At 39.0% G+C, this 12,763-nt stretch overlaps 1 pseudogene across 1 annotated transcript; it reads left to right on the forward strand.

Moving 5' to 3' along the window:
- Positions 1-5,205: 5,205 nt before the first annotated feature.
- On the forward strand, positions 5,206-8,748 carry LOC148025423 (exocyst complex component EXO70B1 pseudogene; annotated as a pseudogene). The gene is made up of 2 exons (XR_015693093.1): positions 5,206-7,663; positions 7,852-8,748. The product of XR_015693093.1 is annotated as an exocyst complex component EXO70B1 pseudogene (transcript).
- The last annotated feature ends 4,015 nt before the right edge of the window (positions 8,749-12,763 follow it).

The following is a 12,763-nucleotide window of genomic DNA, read 5'->3' on the forward strand; positions in this document are numbered from 1 at the left end:
ACTAGGTGCACCACAATTAAACATGCAACATTTTTCATTGACTAAACAACAATAACTATAATATGCAATCTTTGTGCTTTTTTTTTTGTGTCTGCAACCCAGCAAACTGCTGAAACTTTATAGATTCAGAATTTGTAATATGTGCACCTGTAAACGGTGGACCTAGCTGAATCTGTAATATACCCAAAAATTGATGTTGAGACCACTTGCAGGTCCAAAACAGAAGCCAAAATAACCTTAACAAAATTGATGTTGAGACCACTTGCAGGTCCAAAACAGAAGCCAAAATAACCTTAGATGCTAAAAATCACAGCAATGATAAAAGACTAATATGAAAGTACCACAATGTATGTATATGCGGTCATAAGTGTGAACTCACTAAGGAAAGAAGAGATGGCACAATGAATGTGCCATAACCAAGAATGGACTACATGGGTGTAGTCCAATTGTAAAATCAGTGGCATATCCTCATGTCGGTCACCTGACATTCTAGTGAGTAACATTGTGCCACATCACTAAGGTATGTAGTGGATGCCAGCTCATGCAGAGTTGGACATCGCAATATGTTTCCCCTTTGGCTGGGCCTATGGAGATGCGACACCTATTCCAAAGTATCTTCGTTTGAATGTTGAGCTATTGTCATCATTAGGAGAGGGTTTAGATTTGTTAGGATGTATTGGGGGAAGAGACTCCTCATTAGCCTCAAACATTTCTACTTCTTTAGAAGGTGTATTTAGATCATAGTCATTGAATTCCCTATTAAAATCAGAATTTAAATCCTTGACGAGTTGGGAGCTATCCACAAATCCATCATCATCATTGTAAAAGGAGAGTTCTAGGGCATTGGTTTGTGGGGGAGGCTCGAAGCCTTTTTCTTTTTATTTAGATGTCTTATCCTAAGTGAGCTATTTCCATGAGCAAAGGAGCAAACTTATTTTGTGTTTTCCATTTATACTATTTTGAAGCCTATGGTCACTATTTCCTATTGTTGTTTTTTCTTGTTATTAATGGTTCGAAATCCATTAACAGTTGGATGTTGGTTTGTGGGTTGTTTAGGTGGGTTCCGAGAGGGGTCTGAGTTCAAGGCAATCCCTGATAAAATACCCTTGTTTGTAACATTTGAAGCAAGATTTTGGGAGGGTTTTAAAGTCAACAAGCTAGTGAAGCCCTTGAGTTCCAAATTCATCACAAATTTCTAAGATATTAGGAAGCTCCTAAGCTTAGTTGAGCTTAACCAATACTTGGGAGTGCCAATAGGGATTCACTAAGCTAACTACTCTCTGTCCTAGCGCCTTACTTATAGCAATGAAGCAATTTGTTTCAGAAAAGGGTGAATATACATAGGTAAATCAATGAGCTCTATCCAGACAAGGACTTTTGTTAGTTTCAAGCCATTTGGGTTGAATCCGGACTCCCACTTGAAGAGGGAGAAGATAGAGTTTTTAATCATCCATTGGCTATGACTCATGACCTTGAGTGCAAGGTCTTCAAATTCAAAAGAAAATGGAAATAGTTGTTCGGTAGATATTGAGCTATTGGTACTTTGCCTCTCAATGATTCTCAATCAAATTTAATCTAGTTATGCATGTATTCAATAGGTGGGTGAGGCCCATGACATAAACCTATGAGTGTGCAATTAGATTAGCAAAGAGAAATTTCTAGTGATCCATATCTTAACTTTGAACAATAATACCTTTTTTGGTTGCTTCCTGTTTTACTTGCCCATTGTTTGGGGGCTTCTCGAGTTGAATGGCTTCCTTGACTGATGCCTACTTGTTTGTGGATCTCCAAGTTGAGCCAGACAATCATTTCCTTATCTTACATGATGACCTCCAACATCTACAGTGCATTCTCCTTTTTCCTTTCCATGACTCGCTGAACCATAAGTTCCTTCACCATGGTTGCTATTGATTGAAGCATCTAGATTGAGAGCTCCTTAGAGACCTCCTCCTGTGTAGATGCTGGAGAAGTGTCGTTGTACCAAAGCAACCCACAGGTTAATGTCAAAATTTTTAGGAAAACTTGCTCGACTTTCTTCAGGTGATCCATTGTTCTACAGAAGATCTGGGATGAGATGTTGAAAGGTCGACTCGGGTTGGAGAAAATGGCCGAGTAAGCTTGCCCTTAAAGCTTTAGAGGAAGGGATGTTGATATGCTCACCACGAGTTAAAGAGCCACACTTTGTCATGATGCTTGCCACTAGTAATTAGTGAAAAAACATACATTGGGAATGGAGAACCTCTTTTATGGTAGCCCATGTTATACATGAGGTGAGATGGAGGAGCATTAATATGTGCTTCGAGAAAGTTTTTAGGAGTCCTCATGGCACTTCGAGGAGTGTACCATTAATAGGTGATAATTACATTTTGAACATGTGACGGGAATCTATTAAGCCAAGTCTAGCTTAGCCTTTGGCAATAACTACTGATTCCCCTAGTGGAACTGGCAAACTAGATGAGATGAACTTATCAATCATGATGGTCACAATTTCGTTAGGAGTACCCTTGATAAGAGTTTGTTCTATTCCATCCAGTTTCATTCCTTGAATCCTCCAGCTTTATAAAATTTGAAATCTAATATTTTGATAGAAATTAGGAGCATTAGGAGTATACATGGACACCATGTAGGATGTAGGATTGGTTTATGTTTAAACATTTTATGAATTATCTATTCCATATATTATTTAGAGCTTTTCCTAGGGGATCTTGAATCAACCAGAAAGCTCCCAAGCCTATATGGCATAGGGAGAAGAAGTTTGATGTTCTAGAAATAAATAGGCTTTTTCTTGAAGGGTGAGTGGGTGTTATATTGTTTTCTATCTCACACACACACACACACACACAATTCAACACATATATACATGTCTCTCTATCTTTCAATTGACCACACACACACAGTCCCTCTCTTTTTCTTTTTGAATTGAACATATGCTCTTTATCTTTCAATTGACCACACACACACACACACACACACACACTCTCTCTCTCTCTCTCTCTCTCTCTCTCTCTCTCTCTCTCTCTCTCTCTCTCGTTTTGTCTTTTTGAATTGAACATTAGATATGATTATGCAAGGGGAAATGTGAGTCTTTGAAACGTTATAATTCTCTTTCTTGCTCACTTTTTCTCTTCCACAAAGAGAGAGAGAGAGAGAGAGAGAGAGAGAGAGAGAGAGAGAGATTTCTTTTTTAAGTAGACATAGGAAATGAAAGGGTATTTAATGGTTGAAGATATGCATGCAATGTGTATATACTCTAAAAATATCCACAAATGCACATATGCTATTAACAAAGAGTTGAATTTCTTTTTTTATTGAACGTATGGGATGAGATAATAATTATAATAGTCTAACATGTTCATGCAATGTATGCATACTCTAAAACTATATACAAATGCATATAGACTATAAAAACACATGAACAATATATGCACATATACACATGTACAAGTGCACACACATGTGCAAACACATATGCACATGTATGCATATATACATATATGAGAGAGAGAGAGAGAGAGAGAGAGAGAGAGAGAGAGAGAGAGAGAGAGAGAGAGAGAGAGAGAGCACATACACATACAAATTTATTAGATCGACTTGAGGATGTCACATGGCAACCTCTCATCACCCCCAAAATCCTTCTCTTTTCTACATTTTTTTCCAACTTATTTTTCCCTTCTCAATAAGTAAGGAGGAGCTCTCTCTCTCTCTCTCTCTCTCTCTCCAAAGATATTGTACTATTATTATAATTAAAAATCATCACGTAAATTATGCTTGATCTATGATTAATATCTCTTGAGATACCGTACTGTTATTATAGTTAAATATTATTATGTAAATTATACCTAACTTATAATTAATACTTGGATTATCTATTAATATATAATTATAATATATATAAAATAATTTTAATGTATATATATGTATATATAATAGGTATAATTGCAATTATGTATATTATTTTGTAGTGATGATGATAATAATAACACTATAATATAAGTATACAATAATTCAATAATATACTTGTTAGTTGTAGCTATTAATATGTTAATGATATTGATTATGTATTTATAATTAATGATTAAATATTATTATGTAAATGATATATAATCTATAATAAATATGTTTATTCATAATTAATATTTATAATTATAATATATTTATTATAATTACATATAATAATTAATATACATATATTATATTTGAATATAATAATAATAATACTAGTACTACTACTATATATGATATAATTGCATGTTCATTATACGTATTAATCATAGTTATTAATACATTAATAAAATTGATTATATAATAATCACGAATACATTAATTTAATTGTTAATAAAAGATGTATATCGTATATGCATATAATAATTAATAAGTAGGTTAATGTATATACATATTATGCATTATGTGTATATGTTAATATATAGGTATACTTTATCATATTAATTAATATATTTTTATTTTAACTAAGTATTATTATGTATACTTGACTTTGATATATTATTTATATTAACAATAATTATTAATACTTTAATATACTTGATTATGTGCATAATAATTAATATATATAATGATGTTATAATATAATAGATTAATTATTAATAAAAGATGTATAATTGAGAGAGAGAGAGAGAGAGAGAGAGAGAAAGAGAGAGAGAGAGCACAAGAGTAGAGTAGTAGCTTTAAATATAGTTTATGGGTTGTCAAATTTATGTAATGTTGTAGTCTTACTATGTGAGGATAACATATATGCCATGATAGGTTCAATGTGAATAGAAATCACCATCTATCAAGGAAGTGCTGCATTCCTGTATATTTTATTTTTATTTTTTAAAATATTATATTTATATAAGCTACCTAAATATTCAAAGTTTAAATTATATTTCTTATATTAATTTCTCATGAACTGTCTTTCCGCATGAAATGTGCTTTCAAGCCTCATGCGAAGACATCGGTGCGGAGCGCCAGAGAAATTTAAGCACAAAGTGCTTAATAATATAATATAGATATAGATATAGATATAAATATAGATACATTTGAAATCTTATATCTAGATAGAAATTAGGAGCCTTCCGAGTACTCTATCTCCATCTGGGTAGGGTTGGTTCCGGTTTGAACTTTGGACGCTTAATAAATTATAACATAGGATAGATAGAAGTATAGATTAGATAATATAGAGAGTCATGATCATGATGATGACCATGAACATCATGATGAGGGAGCGCGTGCGGGGGGAAGCGTGTTCGTTCTCCTTTGAGATGCATTACCGGCAGCTCCGCCTTCCCCCGCATTTATCCGCGCCCGCGCACTCGCAGCACACCATATTAGCCGAATCTCCCTTCGCCTGTGTGCAAGTGCCAGCGCCATAGCTATCGCAATCAGGAGCTTCCATCCTGCTGCAAACACAGAGAGGAAAATACATAGATGTCTACCGAGGACCCGAGAGCTTCCGTCCTGTTCCTGTTGCCCTAGCTAGCCGCCACTTGCAGCCTCCCGACCCCCCCACTGGGCCTCTTTCTTCCCTGCTCTCGCCATGGCCGGCCACCGCGACGATGATCGCGTCATGGCCACCGCTAGCCACATCCTCAGATCCCTCGGCTCCAACAACGCCAATGACATGCTCCACATCCTCTCCTCCTTCGATGATCGCTTCTCACGCTTCAGCCTTTCCCTTCGCCGCCATGGCGCCACTGCCACCCCCTCTCCTGCCTCCGCCTCAGGAGCTCAAGCGGTTGATGACTCTCCCACAGGTTTCGCTGCAGCTCCTGCCGCCGATTCGGATAAGGACTTCGCTGCTGGCGATGCCGCCCTCGAATCTGCAGAAGAGACCATTTTGCGGTGGGATTTCGGATCCTCCGAGACAGCACGCCAGACCTTCCTCTGGACTGACCAGGCTGACGAGGTCCTGGCCTATCTTGATGCTGTTGACAGAATCCAGCGGCTCATCGATTCCATCACTTCCGAGAATGGCACCCCCCTCTCTCCTACCTCGGCTTCTGTGCTCGACTCTGCACAGAACCTTTTACAGCTTGCCATGCTTCGCCTGGAAGAGGAGCTCCGGAACCTCATGGAAACTCATGGTGAGTCCGTGGATCCTGATGTTCTTTTTGACATCGCATTTGAGAATGACCTCGATGACTCGGGAGCGCAGGGCGATGGAGCCTCTCGGCGTGTCATCGAGGTCAGCATTGATCTTCTTCCTCTGCAAGTTCTTTCAGATCTTTGCGACATAGCCACCAGAATGGTGAATGCAGGCTACCAGGCCGAGTGCACACAGGTCTTTGAAGGCGTTAGGAAGGGCATTCTTGAAGAGAGCTTGCAGAGGTTAGGTCTAGAAAGGCTTACAATTGAGGAGGTGCACAGGATGCCATGGGAGCTTCTTGAGAGCGAGATCACCAAATGGGTTCGCATAATGAAGCTCACCATCGGGGTTCTGTTTCGCAGCGAGAGACAACTTTGTGAGAGGGTTTTTAGAGTTGCTCCTTCGTTGGCCGATGTGTGCTTTCTTGATATTGCAAGGACACCATTGACGTCGATGCTTAATTTTGGGGAAGCTGTAGCCATTAGTCGCCGCACTCCAGAGAAGCTGTTCAAAATACTTGATATGTACGAATCCTTGTGGGATCTCCTTCCATCTATTGAATTCCTGTTCTCAGGCGAACCTTGTACAAACCTACGGTCAGAAGCATCAGCCATTTTGACCCGCCTTGCAGAAGCCGCCCGTGGGACGTTTGCAGAGTTTGAGAATGCAGTGCAACGAGAAACTTCCAGGAACCCTATACCTGGTGGTGCTGTCCATCCATTAACTCGATATGTGATGAACTATATGAGATTCCTGTCCGACTACACCGAAACACTGAATCAGTTACTTCAGGACAGGAAGGCTGGAGTCCCATTGAGTAGATCTGACACAGACAAGAGCCCCCTGTCTTCGGTGACTCTTAGCTTGATGGGTTTCCTAGAGAAAAACCTAGATGCAAAGTCGAAGCTTTACAAGGATCCAGCTCTTGCAAGCATATTTTTGATGAATAATTTGCACTATATTGTGCAGAAAGTTAAGGACTCTGACATCCGAAAGTTAGTTGGTGATGAATGGATTAAACGTCATAGTGGCAAACTGCACCAGTATCACAATGATTACAGAAGAACGGCCTGGACTAAGGTTCTTTCTTTTCTTAGGGATGATGGCATAAGTTTCAGTGGGGGTTCATCTAGTGGCGCATCAAGGAATGTGTTAAAGGAAAGGTTCAAAAATTTTAATTTGTCTTTTGAGGAAAATGTTAAAGCACAATCTGGTTGGATAGTTTCAGATCCTCAATTATGCACAGAACTGAGGATTTCTGTTACTGAAATGCTACTACCAGCATACCGTTCCTTTCTGGGCCGGTTCCAGAACCACCTAGACATGGTGAAAAATCCTGAGAAGTATTTGAAGTATACCCCAGAGGATCTGGAAGCTCATTTGAATGATCTGTTTGAAGGAAGCTCAGGGTCTATGAACAGGAGGAAGTCTTTATCAACTGCAGGAATGGCAGTCTAATGGTTGTCTACTGTAAGACAACATTATTCTGTGCACTCATTTTTGTGGTTCAGGGATTCGTTTATTTGCTTTACTTAATTTCAAGCTGGTCCTCATCCTAAGATCGATGGACCTCTACTTCAGGTAATGAAATCAGCAGATCACTCTTATTTTTTCTTTTAGGAATGAACGTGTCACTTACTGGTCAGTGGTCTTGTAAACATTATGTAATGGTGCAAATGCCTAAAATTTGAAAGCTTTCATATTTAAAAGCACGATGAGCTTCCAGTTGATAGAATTGCTCTCTGACTCTGACTTTCTTATCGGCACAGCTTGTCTGCAGACTGAGGAGGACTCCAGTTTAGAGTCTTTATGCAAGCAAGGATGCCTTTGCCACTGGTGAAGATGAGTAGGCGGTTTTGATACTTCTTCCTGGTCCTGCAGATGGAAAGCAGAGTGTATCACAATGTGTATAGTCATCATATTGAATTGAGTCGCTTAGTGTAGCAATTCAACAAGTGCCTGTTTATATGACTAAGGTCATACCCAGTGGGGCTGTACTTCTGTAGATGGCAATAATGCTTTTATGACGCTTGGTAAAGCAGTACTTTTTGAGTTTTCAGATTGATATTGCTGACCATTTTGAAGTAAATGGCAAATTTATTCCTAGCTTCTAATCTGTGGAAGCTGAACAGATTGGTTAGGAGTAAAGCAGCAAAGTGTAACTCTGGTAAGAAGAAGAAAATGTATTCGGCCATACAGGTTCGGGGTGCCTCACATGCTCTGTATTTCAATGATGAGAGCAACTCTAGCAATTGACGTTAAAATGAAGGCAGTGGCCAAGGCTGTGCTGTGTATGAAAATTGTTTATTTAATTCGAGTTTATGCATCGATGAGAGGGCATCTGACCAAGTAATGAACAGTCGGGCGTGTGCTCACTGCTCTTTGGTACACTGTTTTGAAGACCCCTTGGCCTAGTCTTCGAAGAGGTGGATGTCTTAAAGGGAACTGCACAATCTAAGTCTTCATTCAAATCATATGATCTATCGGTAAAGAGAACTGCACAAAATGCAAGTCTTAAGTCTCAATGGTGTGGTTCTTCGTTCCTTCTCGGAAGGTATGATGTGTCAACTCTGGGGGATGCCTTGAGGAGCTGGCTAATGTGCTAGTGACATGTATCCACAGCAGGGACCTTGATTATGGAGTAGAAATTTTGCGTTTTCCTGTCATTTGATGAGGTTTTGGGGTATTAATGGTGAAACAGTTATCAATTTGAGGTGTTGGGGTATAGTGATCAATTCAACCAATTGGTGTACAGGTTTTTAGAGCCGTGTCACTACGAAGATGAGTTGAGTAGAGAGCTAGGTTGAACCAGGAGAGAGAGAGAGAGAGAGAGAGAGAGAGAGAGAGAGGCTATTATATCTACCGGAACGGTTCACGCTTGCAACGAGGACTCCGAACCTCGTATAGGAATGCGCTAGTGGTCCATGCACATGTATCTCTGGGGAATAACTTCAATCGATCGATGCATCTTTATATGTCTAATCTACCTCATCTCTGATGAGAGAGACGACAGGAGTACTTGCAGCTTGAGGAGCCATCCGATCTGTCCAAATCCTACGAAGCTTTTGTAGTTTTGCCTCGTCAGGAAATGGAATGCAGAAAATTTCCACCAATTACTTTTGCACCTACGTGAGCGTTGAATATAACTGGAGGGTCAGGCAAGTAATGAAGATGGTGCATGCATGGCCTGCAATGATACGGGGACCTTGAATAGGGTTTAATTGGTGTCGGTGAGGCCCCAAACCTGTGGCGATGGTTGTTAATAGTGTGATAGTGCATGGGCTTGATGATAGTTTTATGGTAGGAACTTACTAGACCTTCCAAGTCTAGCAAGTAGGCATTGTTCGGCATGTTCTTGTTTTATGAAAACCTCAACACTAACTTAAGACGTCTACCAAGTTTGTCAACTTACAAAGATAAAGAGGTTATGTGCATTCAACAAAATGTTCCATTTTTGCCTTTGTTTGTGTGTTAATTTTGGTTGCCTTATATTGAGACCGAAGGGTATGTGGCATTTGATAAGATGCCCACGTGCATGTGTGCACTCAGGCGCGTGCGCACACACACACACACACACACACACACACACACACACACACACACACACAAAGCTTGGGCACATGCAGCCCTTCCGGTGGAGTTCAAGCATCAAAAGTGAGCAAAAGCAAAGGCAGATCCACAATTTGCTTATGAGAAGGAATTGGGATTGAAAGCAAACTTGTTAAACCATTCCCTAGTGCCTAGTCGAGTAGATCTCGTGCATCAACATGCAACCAATCAATGCTTGCCATGTCATGGCACTAATATTTAATTGTTTGATTGATTTATATCTACTCATGTGCTTGTAAGTTTGACAACTTTTAGGCAGGCTCCAATGTGGACTCAAGCAAGGATGTCCGCAAAATTTTGATTAAGGGCAATAGGTAAGGAATTTAACTAAGTCGAAACAAAACTTCCCATGTGCTCAAGCTCCAACCCTCCCTTTGGGGGGGTGTCCTTGGGTAGCTCCTCTCCCCTAAGTTTTGGCTTACCTCCAAAGGTGTTGGTAGTAGCAAAACCATTGTTTAATTTGCATCTCAACGCTAAAGGATGGGTTCACACTAAGAGGCCAAAGAAAAAAGGGAAAGGGCATCATCAAATGTGTACTTTTCATTGGATGCCCAAAGGTGGGTTTGTTCCAAGCCTACTACAACTAATACTAGCCTCCCATCCTTGGAAGAAAAAATTGGTTGACAAAATATAATTTGTTTTACACATGGAAAAATTTGATTCAACAAAAGTGTGCGTAAACTTTTGTGATTGGTTGCTTTTATAGAATAAAAAAATATATTTCCATGCACTTCCATCACTAGTGTGAATGCCCAATGATAGATCTCTAGATTGTTAATACTTTTGCCACCTTAACATGGACTTGGCTTGAGGGAGAGTAGAGCAAATTTGCTTTAGAACACTATTAATAAAGAAAATTATGAACTTAAATGAAATCATGATTAAGAGAAAAGAGACAAAAATGAGAATCAAGTATTAATGGCCTCAATGTCTTATAAATTGCAACCCATATATTTGTGCATTTACTGAAGCCATGGTTAGAATTCGATGGCCATCCACCTATCCACAAGCCCTAAACACTTCACATAAAGGGCAAATAAAAATTGCAAGTGTCCAAGGAATGATATGCTCAAATTTTCCCATCTTAAAGAATAGAACATTTTGGAGGAAATGTCTATGTATGGCCAAAGACAAATAATGCCTATCTCAAACAAATTTAAAATGGTAATCAATATTAACGCAAACTATTATTATAAAAGCATATAAAATCATAGAAGTCAGTCATATAAATAACATATAACTTGTGTTGACTTTAGAATATCAACCTATAGATCCAGGGTCTTATTTTATCAAAGTATATATGGACCATAATATCCAATGTAGTGTATTTCTTGAAGAGAGAATTTTGGAGGAAATGTTTGTGTATGGCCAACGACAAATAATGTTTATCTTGAAAAAAGTCAAAAAGGTAATCAATATTAATGTTGAATATTACTATAAAATCATATAAGTCACTCATATGTATCATGTATAACTTGTGATGACCTAAAAATATCAAGCTATAGATTCAAGGTCCTATTTTATTAAAATATATATGGACTAGAATGTGCAATGTACCATATTTTGATTGCTAAGGAGGCATTGAGAAGTAAGAAGCTAAGAGCCTTGACAGGTTTGAATACTGAACTCACTCACACTAGTAGCTAGTTGTTTGCTACACCACTACGTAGCTCCCATTCAACATGGTAGGCTAGGGGCCACTATCCAATTCCCATAAGCATATCTAACAATATCAATGTCAATTCACCAACTTGGTTGAAAAGTTCTATTAAAGAATTCATGTAACTATTAGTGTGTTTTGGCTTTTGATTCTAGTCCATTGTTTTACTTCCAAACAAAAAAATCGATTGATAAAACATAACACAATTCTCTATGGATTGGCAATGCTAAATTTTGCCATTCTTTCCAAACCAAAAAAGTGGACTACTAAAACATAATGTAATTTTGTATGGATTGGCAAGTCTAAATTTTGCCATTCCTTAGGATGTGTAAGCCCTAGATTTTAGAGACGTGTCAAATCCCAACCTTCATTTAGAGGTGCCACACACTGGTAAATTACTTAACTTGATGTAGTCTCCACAAGTTCAATGACATAGACATGTGCAGGTTATTGATTATTGAGCAACATATATGGGTACCGACAATGTTCGATCGTCCTAGACTTATTTTAGGAAAAGAAATTTTACCTTGGCTTGTTTTAAGAAAAGAAACCCTAGCTTGATTGCCATGTTGGGGAGATTAACTGAAGTGTGTCTAATTTTAGACCTTCTTTAGTTAACTCTGCCAAGTATTGTAATCAATGCCCTTGAGTTGAAGATACACAACCACATGAGGTTAACTTTGACATGGTTGACTCGTTTGAGTCCTATGTACCTGTGTGTGGCCCAACTATGAGTGTTTTCGTGCACCCCCCTCTCCCCCTTGTGATGCACATGCACTTGTTACGCACTCAACATGGCATAGAAAGGTAACGTGATATGTGAGATCAAGGTATACTCTTGTATTATTCAATCAAAGAAGTGGTACAACATAGGCACATCCCAGGACTACACCCTCGTGTCATCGCACATAAGAGGGTTCACCACTAGGTATAGGGAATCACATGTAGAGTGGAAACAAGCCAGGGCTTTGAGTCGCTATATAGGTGTTTCCGGTGATAATGCCATGGTATAACTACAAAGCCCTTACACTCACCCCCGCTTACTAGATTGTTGTCCTCAGCAATCTAAGGGTAGCACTTATTTTGACTCATCCAGGGTCTTAACATAGCTTTTTCTAACAAGCTAGCCAGTGTCTGTCCGGTCTATAACTGCGGGGTCTTAACACAATCTATACTATCAGACTGGGCAGTGTCTACTACACTAGGACTTGGGGGTCTTAACACAGCCTTTTCTAGCAAGCTGGTCAATGTCTGCCCATCTAGACTTGTTAGGGCTCTGTTGGATTTATTGGTGTTAGGATTACCATGCGAATCCACCCTTGACTCAATTACATTTGAGTGGAGCCGTTCTGGGTCTATGATTGAGAACCGCTTGTTTGTTGGAGAAGTTAAGGGGACATTGGAAGGAGTAG

The sequence above is a fragment of the Lygodium microphyllum genome, chromosome 14 (assembly GCF_053477565.2).
Source record: "Lygodium microphyllum isolate KBCC chromosome 14, Lygodium_microphyllum_v1.1.10, whole genome shotgun sequence".
In the NCBI taxonomy this organism is placed as follows: Eukaryota; Viridiplantae; Streptophyta; class Polypodiopsida; order Schizaeales; family Lygodiaceae; genus Lygodium; species Lygodium microphyllum.